We start from the raw sequence: 15,307 nt of genomic DNA, 5'->3' as shown, positions 1-15,307 counted from the left end.
CGATAGCAAACCACGTTAACAGGAAAAAAAAATGCGAGCCTGTAGACGAGAGATTTGCGGATATATTCATTGTTATGATGAAACTACAGAATATGTGAAAAAGCTGTGCTCATAAAATCTTTTCTGTTCAAAATTGCCTTTGTCCAGGATTAAGCAAAGAAGGGAAGGGGAATTGAGGGGCTCGTTATAGATATGAGAGAAGCCAACAGCCACAGAAACCAAGAAGCACAGGGGATTTTTTAATTAAATAATTTTTTTTTGTTGTGTTGATCAAGTAAGAATATTACTGAATATGTTGTCGCTTAAAGATAATTGATTAGAAAAGCAGAAGAAAAAACAACCACATGCCGCCGGTGGGATCCGAACCCACGACCTCCGAATTACGCGTCCGGTGCTCTACCTCTGAGCTACGGCGACAGCTGTCAAACCTGCTTTCGCGGGTATTTATGTTCACAAATAACCTAACCTTGAGAGTGTTCATCAGCGCCACCCACGTGGCCACCCACTTGCCGAATGCAGTCACAGATTATTTTACTTCGCCAGAGGTACTCGTGAGAGCTTTTGGCACGCACACTACTGTACGACACAAAGTTGCGAATTCTGCGACGAGATGCGTTTTCATAGACTTTCTTGAAGAGTTACAAAGGTCTGGAAATATGCACCGACGCTAGTTCGCAAAAATAAAAAGTTATTCTACCAGTGCAAGGTTTTCGAATCTACGAGCATGAGCAATTTTCTCATTCCCCCTCTTCATGTACCTGTTGCCACAATACGAGTAGTCGTTCAAAACTGGTTAATAGTCGTATATTCGCCCTTCCTCCTTCTCATATGCACAGTCCCCCCCCCCCCCCCCCCCCCGAGGCACAATATATGTTCATTAGAAATCATTGCCAATGCGGAAGGTATTGAGATCTGATTTATCAAATATCGTGTTTAACCTCCACGTGGTAATGTGTGGAAGGCGGACGCTGCGTATATCAAAAATAGCTGACAGTGTGCTTTAAAGGCTTAAGACTCATTCACGGCACCACTGCCGTCGGCGGCACCATTTGCCTCGCAGAAACACCCGCATACGAGAAGTACAGCTAGCGGTGTAAAGAATAAGGTATGTTAATTCGGTTAGTTCTAGAAAAAAGATTATTATAAGAGATATTGCAAAGTCGCTACAGTTAAGATTTTGTGTAGAGTGCGCATGTGGGGGCTGAACGACACTTCCTTTTATGCTTGATGTTAACTGGTGCTGAGGTTCCCGAGGAGACCTTCAAATGGCAGCAAAGGGGCTTTGCTTTCTCCTAGGCTTGACACTCACATCGCACACTCAGGACGGCCACTGCCCCATTGCCCTCTTAGCATGCAAGAATGGGAGTAAGTGTGGCATTGGTGGCAGTTATTAAGCATCGAGAATGCGCTTTATGAGAGAATAAATGCTGCTCTTCCTTTGTGCGCACGTCCACTCACTCGAGGGAAACAGCCGGGAGGTGCCTGTATAAGTTTCCCTTGTGATTAAGAGGCGAATGCCATTGCTCCTCAACAGCTGCAGCCCGTCGTCGTCCACGCCGAGTCAGAAGGCGGGGCATCAACCCAGCGACCACGAGGAGCCCACGCCGCAGCCTTCTCGTCCCCATGCCTCGGCTGCTCTCATAGTGCCAGCCGCAGCCGCCGGTGGAGCAGACCGTGGAGGAGTGGCTGCGCAGCTCGTCTGGCTTCAGCCTCGTCTCCAATAAGTGGGTACCGGTGGCGAAGCGGCCGTTCATGACGTGCCGACGGTCGGCCTCGGGTCTCAGGCGCCGAAGCTTACAAGTGCTGGAGGCTGGAATCCGCTGTCTCTTCCTTCAGCGGGAACGTCACTCGATACATCATAGAGGTAACACCACATGATAGACTGAAAGCCATTCTTTCCCATTCTAAGCACTCTAGTGAAGCGGACATTGCATTGACCTCCACGGAAGATTCGCAAACTTTCCGCTAAGTCTGGTCGAAGTGTGGTATTTAATTATGGCACTCTGAGAAGAGCATAGGATAAAATGAAGCTTCTTAAGTTTTTTCGAAGGAACGCTACCTAAGTTACCGATTGCCACCGTGGCGACAGTCTAAGCCGACTAAGTGTTTTGAATGACATCAAGTCCATTCCGAGTTGCAGCCGACGATGTGAAGGCTTTACTTTCTCTTAGCCGGTGTCGCAGCCGCCACCAACGCCGGAGCGCGGCCGACGTGGAATGAAGTGGTGTAAACGTCGCTTCAATTCAGGACGTTTACCGCTTCTCTCACACGGAACACAGCTTCACTGTTGCTTCTACAATGACTTAAACACTAAGCAAGATAGGAGGAGTATTCTAAATGCTTTCCGGTTTAAACTCGAGATGGACGCTATATAAGTCATGTGGTGTGCAGCGCAGGCTGCGGACTATGAACCGTGCGGGTGAGCGAGTGCCCGTGTTTCTTTGCACAGCAGTAGACATTTGGGCTAGTTGGTGCGCGTTTATCTTTAAAAACCAGCGCAGCGGACAGGACTGCTCCGATTTTACTATGCGCACTCAAAGTTAGTAAAATGAACCATAGCTATCTTCGCCATGAATAATGCACTCTGGCGGCAATGCCTGCAGCAGGTTCCTTTAAGCCTTCTCTCGCAAGTGAGCCAACTTGCATCCGCAAGATTTCCCGAGGACCTCATGCGGAAGCTGTGTGAAAAACTGCTAAAAGATTGTCACCAACACTCAAGGAAAGATTGCCCAGACTTCGAACAATCACAAACTGCTGTCGATCCATTTCATCATGTTTTTGGCACAGACTCTATAAAACAGCAGGAAGGGTAGGAGTCCGTCCTTTAATCTCGGCACCCAACCAGCTCGCGACTCTTTGTAAACGGGTTAACTCAGATGAGACCCCAGTTGTAGCGTGCGGCACAAATTACAGGCAAATTTTACGCACTGCAAAACGCATGTTGTACAGTGATTATCTGGGACCCGTTCACAAAGGTAAATATAAATAAACTTGAAGGACTCCGAAAGGATGCAGTAAGGTTCATATAAAACACTTACGGGCGAGCATCAGTCAGTGATCTCCTCAAAAAAAGTGGCTTACCCTCTATTACTAACATAAATCGCATATGTCGCTTAAAATTTTTCTTACAATTAATAATAATTTCAAAGTTGACACCTCTAATATCCTTACTTATTCCTCGGGGTAGGAAACTAGAAATCGTCATTCTGTTTCCATCACGCCATTAAATTCGCGAGTTAATTGTTTTAAATACTCTTTTTTTCCAAGGACCATCACTGATTGAAAGAACCTCACGGGTGATGTTGTCAGGCAGAGATCATTGCATTTGTCTGAAAAGCACTTGAAATGATTGTTGTTGATTACTTTGCCCCGGTATTTTCTTGCTGATTTTCTATGTGCAACTCTGTTTTGTTCTTATGTGTCTGTATTTTTGTATCTTGACACATTGTTCCCTACCTGCTATGATCTTGTGTACAAGATTGCAGTATCCATAAATAAAAGAATAAATAAATAAATTTTGTTGTCTTGTGGAAAATATTACGTTGAACAATCCGGAAGGTGTATCAATGATACATTTCTCAAGAACCGCAATTCACATAGATCGACAACAGCTTGCAACCTTGCTGTCCACTGTGCCAACTCTGAATATTGTTTTCCATTGCGTAACCGAAAACGCATCTGAAAGAAATCTCTGGACCAGCGCGCACACAAAATCTGGGAAGCCTTTATCATTGACCAGAAGAACCAAACCTGCGTCAACATGCCATCCTTATTTTTCCCAAAGGAAATCACATTAATTACCAGATGGTTGGTACGTGCTAAGCGGTACCTTACCTTTTTTGTTATTAGTGTTTACAAAACTTTTTGTTGTTCCTTTTGGTTCTGTTTTTATCTTTTCCGGTTTATCATCTTACAGCCCTCCCCTCTCACCCCTTGTTAGCAGCTGAGCGTGGCACGTGCCTTTCCTTTGGCCTTCGTATCAAGAGTTGCGCCTATTACAATGACCTTTTTATATTTGTTTTCATGCCTTCAAATGCCATTTATTCCTTCCTTCTGAAGTAAAAACGTTAGTCGATAGTCGGCGCTCGTCCTGTTGCCTCTTCCTTGTCCCTTATTTAGAGCTGTTGTTTTTTAAGATGGGTTTTTTCCCCTCACACCTCTGGGTTGCGCTTCTATGGTGGTGATTTAGACACAAGACGCTCTTTAATTATTTTTAATACATATACTCTTCTGAAATAGCCGCATAGATAGGAAATCAGCCTAACAACGTCCGCCAAGATCAGCCTATCTACGTCGTCTGCAGGACAAAGCGCCTTCCATCAACCTCCAATTAACCATGTCCCCTGTCAGCAGCGGCCACCTTATCCACGTCACGTACCTAATCTCATCCTCCCAGCTGACCTTCTCCGCCCCCTCCTACGCTCGCCTTTTATTGGCATCTATCTACCTTGTCTTGTCAGGGCGGGGCAAAGAATGTGAAGGCTATCTTGTCTTCGAATTACATGCCCTGACTACGTTCACTCCTTGTAGACCTCCACTAGGATTTCTTGAACCTTACACCCGTCATTTTTCTGCAGAAATCTCGCTGCGCTCTGCGCAACTTTCTAGATATACCTCAAACTAAACTAGCCTTCTACGTCGAAGAAAATGCAGGAGAATGCCCGCACACTGTTACAGAAAGTATAAAGGGAAGTTATTCTTTCTTCATGTCCGCGCAATTTAAATCTCAGTGTGCACCACATCCAAGTCCTTCATTTTACCTACTGGAGAGCTCTTGAAGACTTAGCTTGCATGTATACAGGAAAAGGAATTCGCCCCGGAAATCTGTCTCTTCCTTCTTTTCTGCTGCCCCTGAGCGGATAACAACGCTATGAATTCATAATTTTGCAAATTAGGCAATAAAGTTAGAAGTTTTTTTAGAAGTTTCTTTATTTTGCTTGAGCAAAAAAAGTGACGGAAGAAAAAGCTGCTTAGTTGCAGCTTGACAAAGCTCCCGCCACCCAGGCAGCAAGCACTTGCGCAGCACATAGTTTTAAAAAACTTGATAAAACAGTCCTCTGAAAAGAGCAGTCAATTGTCAACTGTCACGTGCAGAACAATGAACAAAATAGACACTCGAAACAAGATTAAAAGAAAAAAAGAAAGCCGCGGTACAGGTCAAACAATAATTTCAAAAATTCCCTCGTGCGACATTTGCAGAATGTTTATTTGTTTTTCATCCAGTTCATTGAGCGCATGCGGTATGGGATGTTTTAGTCGTTGTTTTCCGTACATTGTACGGGAAAATGGAATGAGCCATGGTGACTGATAGCGAAATGAATAGGTATTTGTTGTTTTTTTTTGGTAGTCTAGCTAATGTCAGAAATGTCTGAGATTCAGAAGTTCAGGGATTCAGCCGCGGTACGCAAATTTTTTTCTTCTGGGGAAATCACTGCTGGGCACATGGAAGTACTCACATTAGGAGGATAGAAGCGCCATTCTGGAATTATGTTTTACTGTACGTACCTAATTTTCCGCATTCTTTAACTTTGGTCCCGCTGTTTTGGAAAACGCGAGCGCTGACGGTGTCTGAACGCTTCATGCTGTCCTGACTGAATAACTGCTCTCATCCTACTCTCTGGAGGTTTTTCTTCATATTTAATTAATATTACCTTTGAACAGAACACACGAAGTCCTGCAATAAACTAAGGGCTTTTTCGTAGCAGTTGAGTGTCTGCCATTGCAAGTCAGTGATTCATCCGTGTGCGCTAACTAAAAAATGGCGTGTGCCAATCCTTCAGGGGTTCTGCGCAGGCACAGACATTTATGAAAACTTTGCTTCTGAACATAACTGTTGCTATTATTAGAATTGGGTGGAAAAGTAAACCACTGAGCGCACTATAGTGCCATATAGTTCCTATGCAGCTGTGGGTATTAGCAATGGTGTGGTCGCTATTAGATTTAAATCGGAATTATAACTCAGCTTGTCACATGGGCCACGACTGCGCTGGCATTTCTGTGGGATGTAGTTAGCGGAGGCCCCTGCGCGTTACTTTGGCAGCCTGACGCTAATATTTTACAATCCGAATCATGCTTAATTCTAAACGCGTGGTTCTGCGTTGTACTCCATTCCGTACTAAATGCAAGATCATCATCGGTTTAAACAACGTTTCCCCAGGCACTGTTTAAATCGGCTTTGAGGTTAAGCATTGTACACTAGCCCGAAGTAAGTTCATTTTGGGTGTACTATTTGAGCTTAAGGAGAAATTGTTTTCATGACTGAAATTTGCAGGACATCAAATTAGGCGAATTCTCTAGCGAGGACAAGAGAAAGAATCACCTGTGATAGCGTGAGCGCCTAGCGAGCCGCTGACGTGTCATCCCGTGCTGCTGATAAGCTGCGCACGGCACGCTATTGGCGCACTATAAGAACACCATGCTCTTGGCAATAAACGCTTTTTTTCTGCTTGACCTTCGTCGATGCTGGTCGTATTTATTTAACTGGCGACGAGGATGGGATCCGTCTGAACTGGCCTGCCAAGCGTGTCTGGGCAAGATAGGACGACGCACATGGGAAGCCACTAATGCGGACTGCAAGTGGCTGGCGGCCAGGGGCAAGCAGCTGACAACGGATCCTACGCACCAAGCAAGGCATCGACACGATAAGTTACTGCACCGAAGCGTTGTTACGTTTACGTTTACGTTGTTACGTTTGTGCACCGAAGCGATGTCGCGTCTTGGCAGAATCAATGAGTACGACCCGAAGGTCCAGAACTTTGATTCCTACTTGGAACGGTTTGTCAGCGCCAATGAGGTCTCGGAAGCAAAGAAACTCAGTTTTTCTAACAGTACTTGGCGCAGAGGCGTATGAAGTCCTCAAGAACCTGGTAGTTCCAGCGCTTCCCGGTGAAAAGACTTTCGCTGAAATCAAGATTCTGCTGAAGAATCGCTACAGCCCGCAAACTTCAGTCATTGCTGAAAGGTGCAGGTTTAACCGCCGAGTTCAACTGGAGCAAGAGAGCGTAGAAGATTTCGTTCTGGAGTTAAAACACCTTGCTCGGAAGTGCAATTTCGGAGACTTTCTGCAGGATGCCTTGCGAGACAGACTGGTACCAGGCATTCGCAATGAGCAAACTCAAAGAGCTCTGTTCACCACGGAAGGCTTAACATTTCAAGGCGCATGCAAAATTGCGCTGGATAGGGAGTTGGCCACACAGCAGGCCACGCTATTGCAACAAAGAGGTCGCAGTGAGGCACTCAACGCTGTGGGAACGCACGAGAGGTGCGACCGAAAGACAAAAGACTCAACGCGAGGAAAAAAGTCAAAAACAGAAGTGTAGCCGCTGTGGCAAGGCGCATACTTCAGACAGCTGTTGGTACAAGAGCTACAAGTGCAGACGGTGCTCGAAAGTGGGTCATCGTCAAAATATGTGCCAGGCAAGCCGTGAAGAATTAAAAGAGCATTCATAACTGTTATAAATATCGCTTGAGTATCCGGTTTAAACTCAAAACACGTAGGAATACAAACTACATACGTAACCTTGCTGAACTACATCGCTGCATATCACAACGACCGGTCTCGTCCACTGGCTGCCATTGATTGTGATATGCAGCTACGATCGCTGCATATCGAAAAGGGGCGGTTTTCCACAGACGCTTGAAACCCACGGGTATATTTAAGTGACCAATGACAGAGGACCAGATGGACGCGACATGGCCATTTTAAAATGGACATTGAACATGGCGCCAGGTTTGGTGACTGTCCTGTCAGTTTGGTGATTGTCCTGTCCCTTCAGATGTATACTATTTTCCGGCATGCGCACTCCCATTGCTTACAGTATACTGCTTCTATGTTGCAGAGGTGTTTATACCGACTCATCAACCACAGTATAAGGAAATAAAACGTTTCGCAGGGGAAAAATAAGCGGGAACGAAGACGTGACCGTCTCTTTTGAATTGGGTGTTGAAAGTCAATCTCAACTCCCCGTATTTCATTCATGAAGGTGTAGTAAGCAACCGCTTTAATGCTTAGATGTAATTCCATGCTTATAACTAAGTATAATTCGAACTGAAATTAGCTTGTGCGGCAAAATATGCTACGGGCTTTCGTGAATTGCAGAACAAAGGTCTGTACTATAGATTTCCAATAAGCCTGCGCTGCGCGATCCAGACCGCCCTATCGCAAAGAATTTTTAAATTATATATCTCAATACAAGGAATAAGACCTCATCAACTTAAGTTTTCTCCGTAATCCATCTTGTGGAAACGCTGCACGGCCTCGCCAAAGCAATAGACGACTAAACAGGAGGAAATACGTTTTTCCTGAACTTTTCAGAGGTTTTTAGTTGTGTCTGCTATCACAAATTGCTAGAGAAGGTTATATTAAGATGGCCCAATTTTGTCAGTGCATTGCGGATTGTTTACGTGGCCGTCGCCAGTTAGCACAATTCGGCAACAAACCCTTCTGCTATTGCCTCGGTCATGTATGGTATACCGCAGGTTGTTTTATCCCGTAATCTGTTCCCTCTGGTTGTGAGCGACTTATCAAACCAACTAGAAGCCAAAATTAGGCAGTTCTCACATGACTGCGTGCTGTACCGAAAAGTCAAAAGCAAACAAGATGAAATAAGTATAAACAAGAATGTTGGTCCGTTAGCTGAACGGTGCACGAAGCGGCACTTGTGAACTGGGACGAAACAGCTTCAATTAAGGTATACCGAAAAAGAAACGTAAAATCAGTTTCCTGTACAGCGACGACGGCATCGCCCTTAAGATTGTTGCCAAGCATAAATTTATAGGCGTCACTGTGTCAGCAAACAACGGATGGACTTCTCTCGTGACAAATAAAGAGATGCGAAAACTGTTGCTGCTGTTAGCAGCGCTTGAGTATTCTACCAAGAAAGCCAAGGTTTTCGTTTCTCTAATTATCTTACATACAGTCCTTTTTAGAAGACGCGAGCATCACCTGGTCCCCGTTTACCGATGATAAATGGCTGTGGCCGAGAATGTCCCGCAAAAAGCTGCGCGCTTTATCTTGAACTCACATGTAATGCACCGGCTCGCCGTTTACATTGCTCTTTTTTTTTGTCGTGCGTCGCTTCCCCATCTGAAATTACAGCCACTTTTTGCGCATGAAAAGCTTCAAGTAGACTCTTCTCGCGCGACATACGCTCACTGCGGACACAAGCATTCCCCTGGCATTGGAACTTCAAGCCATTTACAGTGCCATTGCTTTCGTTCCGCTCGTTTGAACATTCAATGCAGTTCATCTTTACACCGACTCCCTCGCCGCCCTTAAACAGCTTAAAGCATTTCGACGTACATTCCATATAATGCAATCTATTCATATCCTCTGCTCAAAGTACCCATGTCCTGTACGCATACACTGGATTCGCGGCCATGCTCACGATCCACATAACATTCAAGCGGATGCTATGACTCACACTGACACATCAGACGACCCTCCACCTTCCCCTCTTCCCCCAGATCCGTTCCTGTCCCATGTCTCCGATTGACAAGCTATGCGCCAGCGAACACGCGCTCTAATACCTCCGTGTTCGCACCCTCTTCCCCGTATTCTTACACGGCACGAGGAGGTATCAGTGCGCCGGATTTGGGCAGGGGCGGCTCTGACCCCATCTCTCCGTCATCGGTGGCGTGATTAAGATCTGCCAACAACTGACAGGCGCTCTTACAGCGGCGCTGCACCGGACATCTGTAATGTGTGGCACCTGTTGTGAAGTTGCCCAGCGACGGCCTCTATTAGAAAACGGTTCCTCAGGGAGGTCGGCCTGCGGTAGAACCGCGAAAGAGACTACGCAAAGAGGACTATAAACAATCAGTTCACCAGCAGCCTATGTGACTGCCTCGCAGAAACTGGTCTCCACCCCTTCTTTTAACTTTCTATATCCTACATTCCACTCCCGCTTTCTCAGCTTATGCCTCATGGCAGACTTCTCGAATAAAAAAAAAGGAGACTCTGCCACACATGGCCAACATTCCTGGTCAAAAATTTCGAATATTGAAAAAATGTACAATAGTGGTATAGAATTATTGAAAGTAATGATCTATTCCTCGGTTATGTAGCAAAATCTGTCTTCTATAGCGTTTCCCTCGCTCGCATCCAGCAGTTAAGACTGCCGTATTAAGTCAATGGTGAACACTTCTGACGATAGCAAACACGTTAACAGGACAAAAAATGCCAGCCTCTAGACGAGAGATTTGCGGATATATTCATTGTTATGACGAAATCACAGAATATGCGGAAGTGCTGTGTTAATAAAATCGTTTCTGCTCCAAAATGCCTTTGTCCTGGGTTGTTAAGTATGTGCGTTATTTTCGACCATTTCGGAGCAACTCGCCATAAGCATAAGCTCGCACTGGAGGGATGTTTGCGTGAAAATAATACATTTATTTCTTCCCGTTTTCCGTTAGCCGTGCGAAAATGGAACGCTTTAGACCTGTCGATGGTTGCAAAGCCTACTCATTCCGGGTTATCATTTTATGTTTCTTTCAATGCACGCTACACTTTCAACTTTGAGCGCCTGCATAACCTCGTGTTTTAAACCCAGAACTGCAAACCCACTTCATCTAGGTAAACCTATGGTTCCTGTAGAAATCCCCGAAGGGATTTACAATGTCATGAAATACATGAATAATTAATGAATAAAAGTAAACTGACGCCACTTACTTCCAGTATTATATTGTGTTCCCTGCAACTTTGCTTTCCTCACTGCACAGTGGTTCCTTTAGTCGTCCTTTGGCCTCGAAGTTGCGTCCGTCCATGCGAGTAGTGGCCGGATGCATAGATTTGATAGTTTCCTTTTGTTGCGGAAGCAACACTACGCTAGGGGCCGAGCCATTTTGCGGAGCTGACGAAAGGCCATACTGCGCATGCGCGAGGAGGAGTGACGTCATGAGGCGCACAGCTGGAGCCCCGCCGCCGTCGCTGCGCAGGTGACTCAGAGGTGCCGCCGTCGCGCTCCTCAGTTGCGCATGCGCAGTAGCGGCGCATAACTAGCGTGCCGGGGCCGCCGCCACTTCCGCGTGCTCTCCATCGCTTCTCTCTCTCTCCCTCCTCATTGCTTTTGCAATCCTGAAGTTATAACCAGAGCTAAACCACTGGCAATTTTTTTTAAAGAGTGCTGAAAAATATTTTGCGAGATGGTCGGCAATGAACAAAACTCCCGGACTCCGAATATATGACGGAAATAGCTGAACTTTAAATGTTGACCAATGCGTGCAAGGCAAGCAGCATGAAGAAGTACAGCATGAAAAGGTCTCATCAAGCTTTAAAGCATACGCGAAGGCTGAATGCAACCTAGTTTTTGTGAGCACCAGTAAAAAAAAAGTACTGCTAAGAAGAGACGAGGAGACAGTGCTATCAGCGAATTAGGTTATATGGTTAAAGAGGAGCCCAATTAGATGAGGATTAATTTAGTAGCATTACCAGCATGCGAAGGGCTGAGGTGTAGCGCGGACGATAATAGAAAATTGCGTTGGCAACGCAGGAGGAAGAAGAGAGAGCCTCGGAAGTACTGCAGAGGGGAAGAGTAGCAGGTGAGTATCAAGCTACTGCACACCAGTTAAAGGACGGTGCAGGCGTTGCGCTAGAATAATTTGCCACCATTTATGCACATTGGCTTATGGCATAAGTCATACTAGACGAGGGGCTACATTGCAATAGGGCGCGAGAAATGGGGCGCAAGTTACTTTAAAAATCAGAGAGATTACCCACCACGCCTTGCTTCCAAATAACTGTACCTGATCAGTTGCTAATCGAATCAGAGCTACGTTATAGGTCATTCTTCCAAGGGAACAAAATTGTTTTAGCAAACAGTATTCAGCAAGAGACGATATTTGCAGAGCCAGTGAAGATGTAGAAAGTTGCACACTATATAACCCAAAATAAAAACTGATCAGCGGAGCTCACACTTGACGGAACCAAACCCTTGAACACCCTCAATGTCTGCGATCCCGCTAATTTGGTTAGAGAGGAGCATATACTGAAGCGACCTGTAATAATTACGGCTGAAGAGAGCGTTTAACGCTAAGACTGCTCCGAAAAATTTCGCGAAAGAGTTGGGCATTAAATCAGCAGTTACCGCCCGAAGACTAACCCTGTACAGAGAAAATATTTCTATGCACGCCTTTTTGTTACACTCTGAGACGTCGATCGAAATTACTTCTGTCGAAATGTTAATTAATGATTTCGCAAAAGATGATAGATCCGATTGGGGGCCACAAACATTTTATAATGAAGATTGGAGATGCAATCTCTTTGAAACAAGTGCATTAATACCAGACACCGGGACGCCGTCTTGAATTCGACCTTTTAAGGCATCCACGACAGCTTCAGCAGAGGCAGTCGGGATGCAAGGAGGCCAGACCGCTGCCACCAAAACAGTTGAAAAAAGCAATTTCAAAAACGTATTTTTGTTAACAGTACACATCTCGAAATTAGAACGGAATTTATCTTCGTGGAGCAATACCGTATTGCCGACGAAAACTAGCTCTGAGGCAATGTCTCAAACCCGATTTCAAAAGGAGAAGGAAAGCGCATCGTAGGCACCCTGGCGTACGAAACACAGCACGCATAAAATTCAAGGGTTACGCAGCCTCGGTTCAGTCTTTGAGCCTGATATGCTTAAGGGTCGTGTAGTGGGACATTCACGGCACTCCGAAAACTGGACACCTCCGGCGAGGGCCAAAATCGGCATCACTCATTTATTCAGGTATTCTCAAGAATATATTAGAGGCTTCATCAGGGACGAGACGGTCACTGAGCATCAAATGAATTTAATGTTCAATAATTAGAATGGGCACCATAAGGACGCCACGTGCAGGCGCGATAATTTCTCATCTGTTCTTTAACGTTACCATGCTAGAACTTCCAGGCGAATTTAACCGGATCCCAGGCAGGCTACGGCGACGACATCACGCCTAGGACAGGCAGCGGAGGCGGTGGAAAAGTATGCACGATAGGGTGGGCGAAGATGCGCCCCACTAAAGTCACGACACCTGTTGCTACGGAAGCAATCAAGACAGGTAGGAAGGTAGACTCACATCAATACCAAAATCAATCCTGATGAAAAGAGGCACAAGAGGTAGACGAAAAGGGTACAAACCTCTAAATGAAGCCACGAAGCAGCTACTTAGACACCTAAGAAGAATAACCTGCAAATTTCACGAAATGAAAGAGGAGGAAACCATGCGCTTAATACGGGCGTCTGTACTAAGCCGCGTAATTTACGTCACCCCATCTCTCGGTGTCAAAAAAGCTGAGAAGGAAACAACACCTCGATCAGGATAGCGTACAAAGGCATGGGGGGCACTTCAAAAACCTATTCAAAAAAAGGCTTCTGGCGCTAGGGCTTCATAACACACTAGAAGAACACACAGCTGCTCACTTATCGCCTCAATATGAACGACTATCAAGCAAGAGTTCCGGCAGAGGAGTGCTGTACAAGCTAGGTCTGCATTACCTTCCTGTGCGTGGGTTGAGAGCTGGTATTAGTAAACCTCTCAAAGAACAGATAATCATCAGCCAAATACAAAGAAGTATGCATCCGGTCTTTAGTAAAAGAAAGACGGACTGAAGGATCTAAAGCATTGCCGATAAAATTCAAAAGACTACCCGGCGTGGCCTTTGTTGACGCAAAAAATGCAGCTCGAAATTATGCCTTGGGTACAATTGCGCTGCCCACACACCAAAACTTAATAACACACGCGACTAAAGCGACTAAGATTGCTTGGGCTACGGCTAACAACTACTTGCAAGGTAAAAACAGCACACACGTTCCCGACGGACCGAGTGCTTGGTGAGGAAGATGGCGATAACATGTTCATCGAATCACTTTCAGGGAATTATGACAGTGCAACCTACAGAAAACGTATTCTCCGGAGATACACAATACTTTTTACAAGGCAAGCAAACTGGCCTGGAGGCAGCTTCCTCCTAATACCTTCGCACACGCGTCACTTCTGAGCACGATATACCTGGCACTCCACGCAGCTCTTTGCAATGCATGTAGAGAGAAACCTTATATCTTATGATTTAGATACGGAGTGACTACTCAGTCTACAAGCACAATGGAGCAGTGGGAGCCTATGCTTCTCCCTTCGGCACGGTCTCTTTGGTGCGCATGGTGTGCAGTCATAAGCTGGAAGTGGGCTCTGGGGAACACGTAGTGGCTCACACCGTTTGAAATTCGAACACCAGCGGTTCTTCAACGTTGTCACTTTGCCGCTTGCGAGAGTGTCTAAGGCCAGTGCAGTTGCAAACAACAGAAGGGCATTCTAGACGCCTACATATCGAGCGCGGTAAGCTACGCATAAAGTTTCGGCGTATCCTGCATCGATGAGGGGCAGCAATATCTCGGGGAACTCGAGTGCCAGGCTGCGAGGTTTCTTGACACCAAGAGCGGAACAGCGCTGAAAAATGGCAATAATAAGGGTGATCACTTTTATCCTTGCTTCCTTCCCTCCAGTATGTATCACTTCTTGGCATGCAGCCTGTGCGGGGCTGCAGAAGAAATCACGAGTGACCATGACCTCCTTTTAGGGAATCGTTGGAATAAAAGGCTACGTATGTAAGAGGAGACAAATCCATCGCCTCCACCGCGCAGTTGTCTTTTTCTGGAGTATCGTTTTTGATGAGCACGCCGCTTAGAAATTGCGTTGCGGTTGGAAAAACTCCGGCTGCATGGGATGTTGAAGTCCGCATAGTAGGACTAGGTCAACCACATGGAGAAAATGCGCCCATTGGTTTCGCTGATAAAACTAGTTAGTCAGTGCACTCTTCAAAAAGAGAACAGCCCAAATTCATGCTATTCACTGACACTCGACTCCCCTCCTGTCTCCATGCGTCAGGCTCGGTGCGTTCGAGCTAACCACGACTCCTGTGAAACATTCCGTCTCTTGGCTCTCGTTGCCGCCGTTCTTTCATTCCACAAGTTTCTTCCTTCCTCCTCAACCGGCAATTAAGGGCTTCGTTTTTTTCTCATTCTAGACATGACATCAGTCTCACTTCCCCCGCACAAACTTCAGAATGCCCTATTCTTCCTCTTTTTTTGTTTTCTAGCCGCATTGAAATGATTAGTACACTGATGGGAGCGAGCACAAAAAAAAAAATTGGCTTATTATTGCAGATGTTTTTCATGGTGAAAATAACCAGTGGTCAAATCGCAGTCTAAAGTAGAATTCAGATTTCAAACTGCCAAATCAAGTTAGGTCAGAGCAGATGGTGACGCCATTTCCTGGTCAAACTCTGCAGCTTTCCTTGCCTCCGCTCGTAGCCAGCTTGGAGTAATATACGAATTGAAGACGG

General features: G+C 45.7%; 1 long non-coding RNA gene across 1 annotated transcript in view; it reads left to right on the top strand.

The window, feature by feature from the left end:
* Window positions 1-2,406: 2,406 nt before the first annotated feature.
* LOC149357901 (uncharacterized) overlaps window positions 2,407-15,307 on the top strand; it is a 50,360-nt gene continuing 37,459 nt past the window's right edge. The window contains exon 1 of the long non-coding RNA XR_016289375.1: window positions 2,407-2,419. This is a non-coding gene — a long non-coding RNA (uncharacterized LOC149357901). The remainder of the gene's footprint in view (window positions 2,420-15,307) is intronic.

Source organism: Amblyomma mixtum, chromosome 3, assembly GCF_055824585.1.
Source record: "Amblyomma mixtum isolate Tamu chromosome 3, ASM5582458v1, whole genome shotgun sequence".
Taxonomy (NCBI): domain Eukaryota; kingdom Metazoa; phylum Arthropoda; class Arachnida; order Ixodida; family Ixodidae; genus Amblyomma; species Amblyomma mixtum.
Note: the sequence above shows the minus strand (reverse complement) of the source record. Positions and strands in the feature narration are given on the sequence as shown.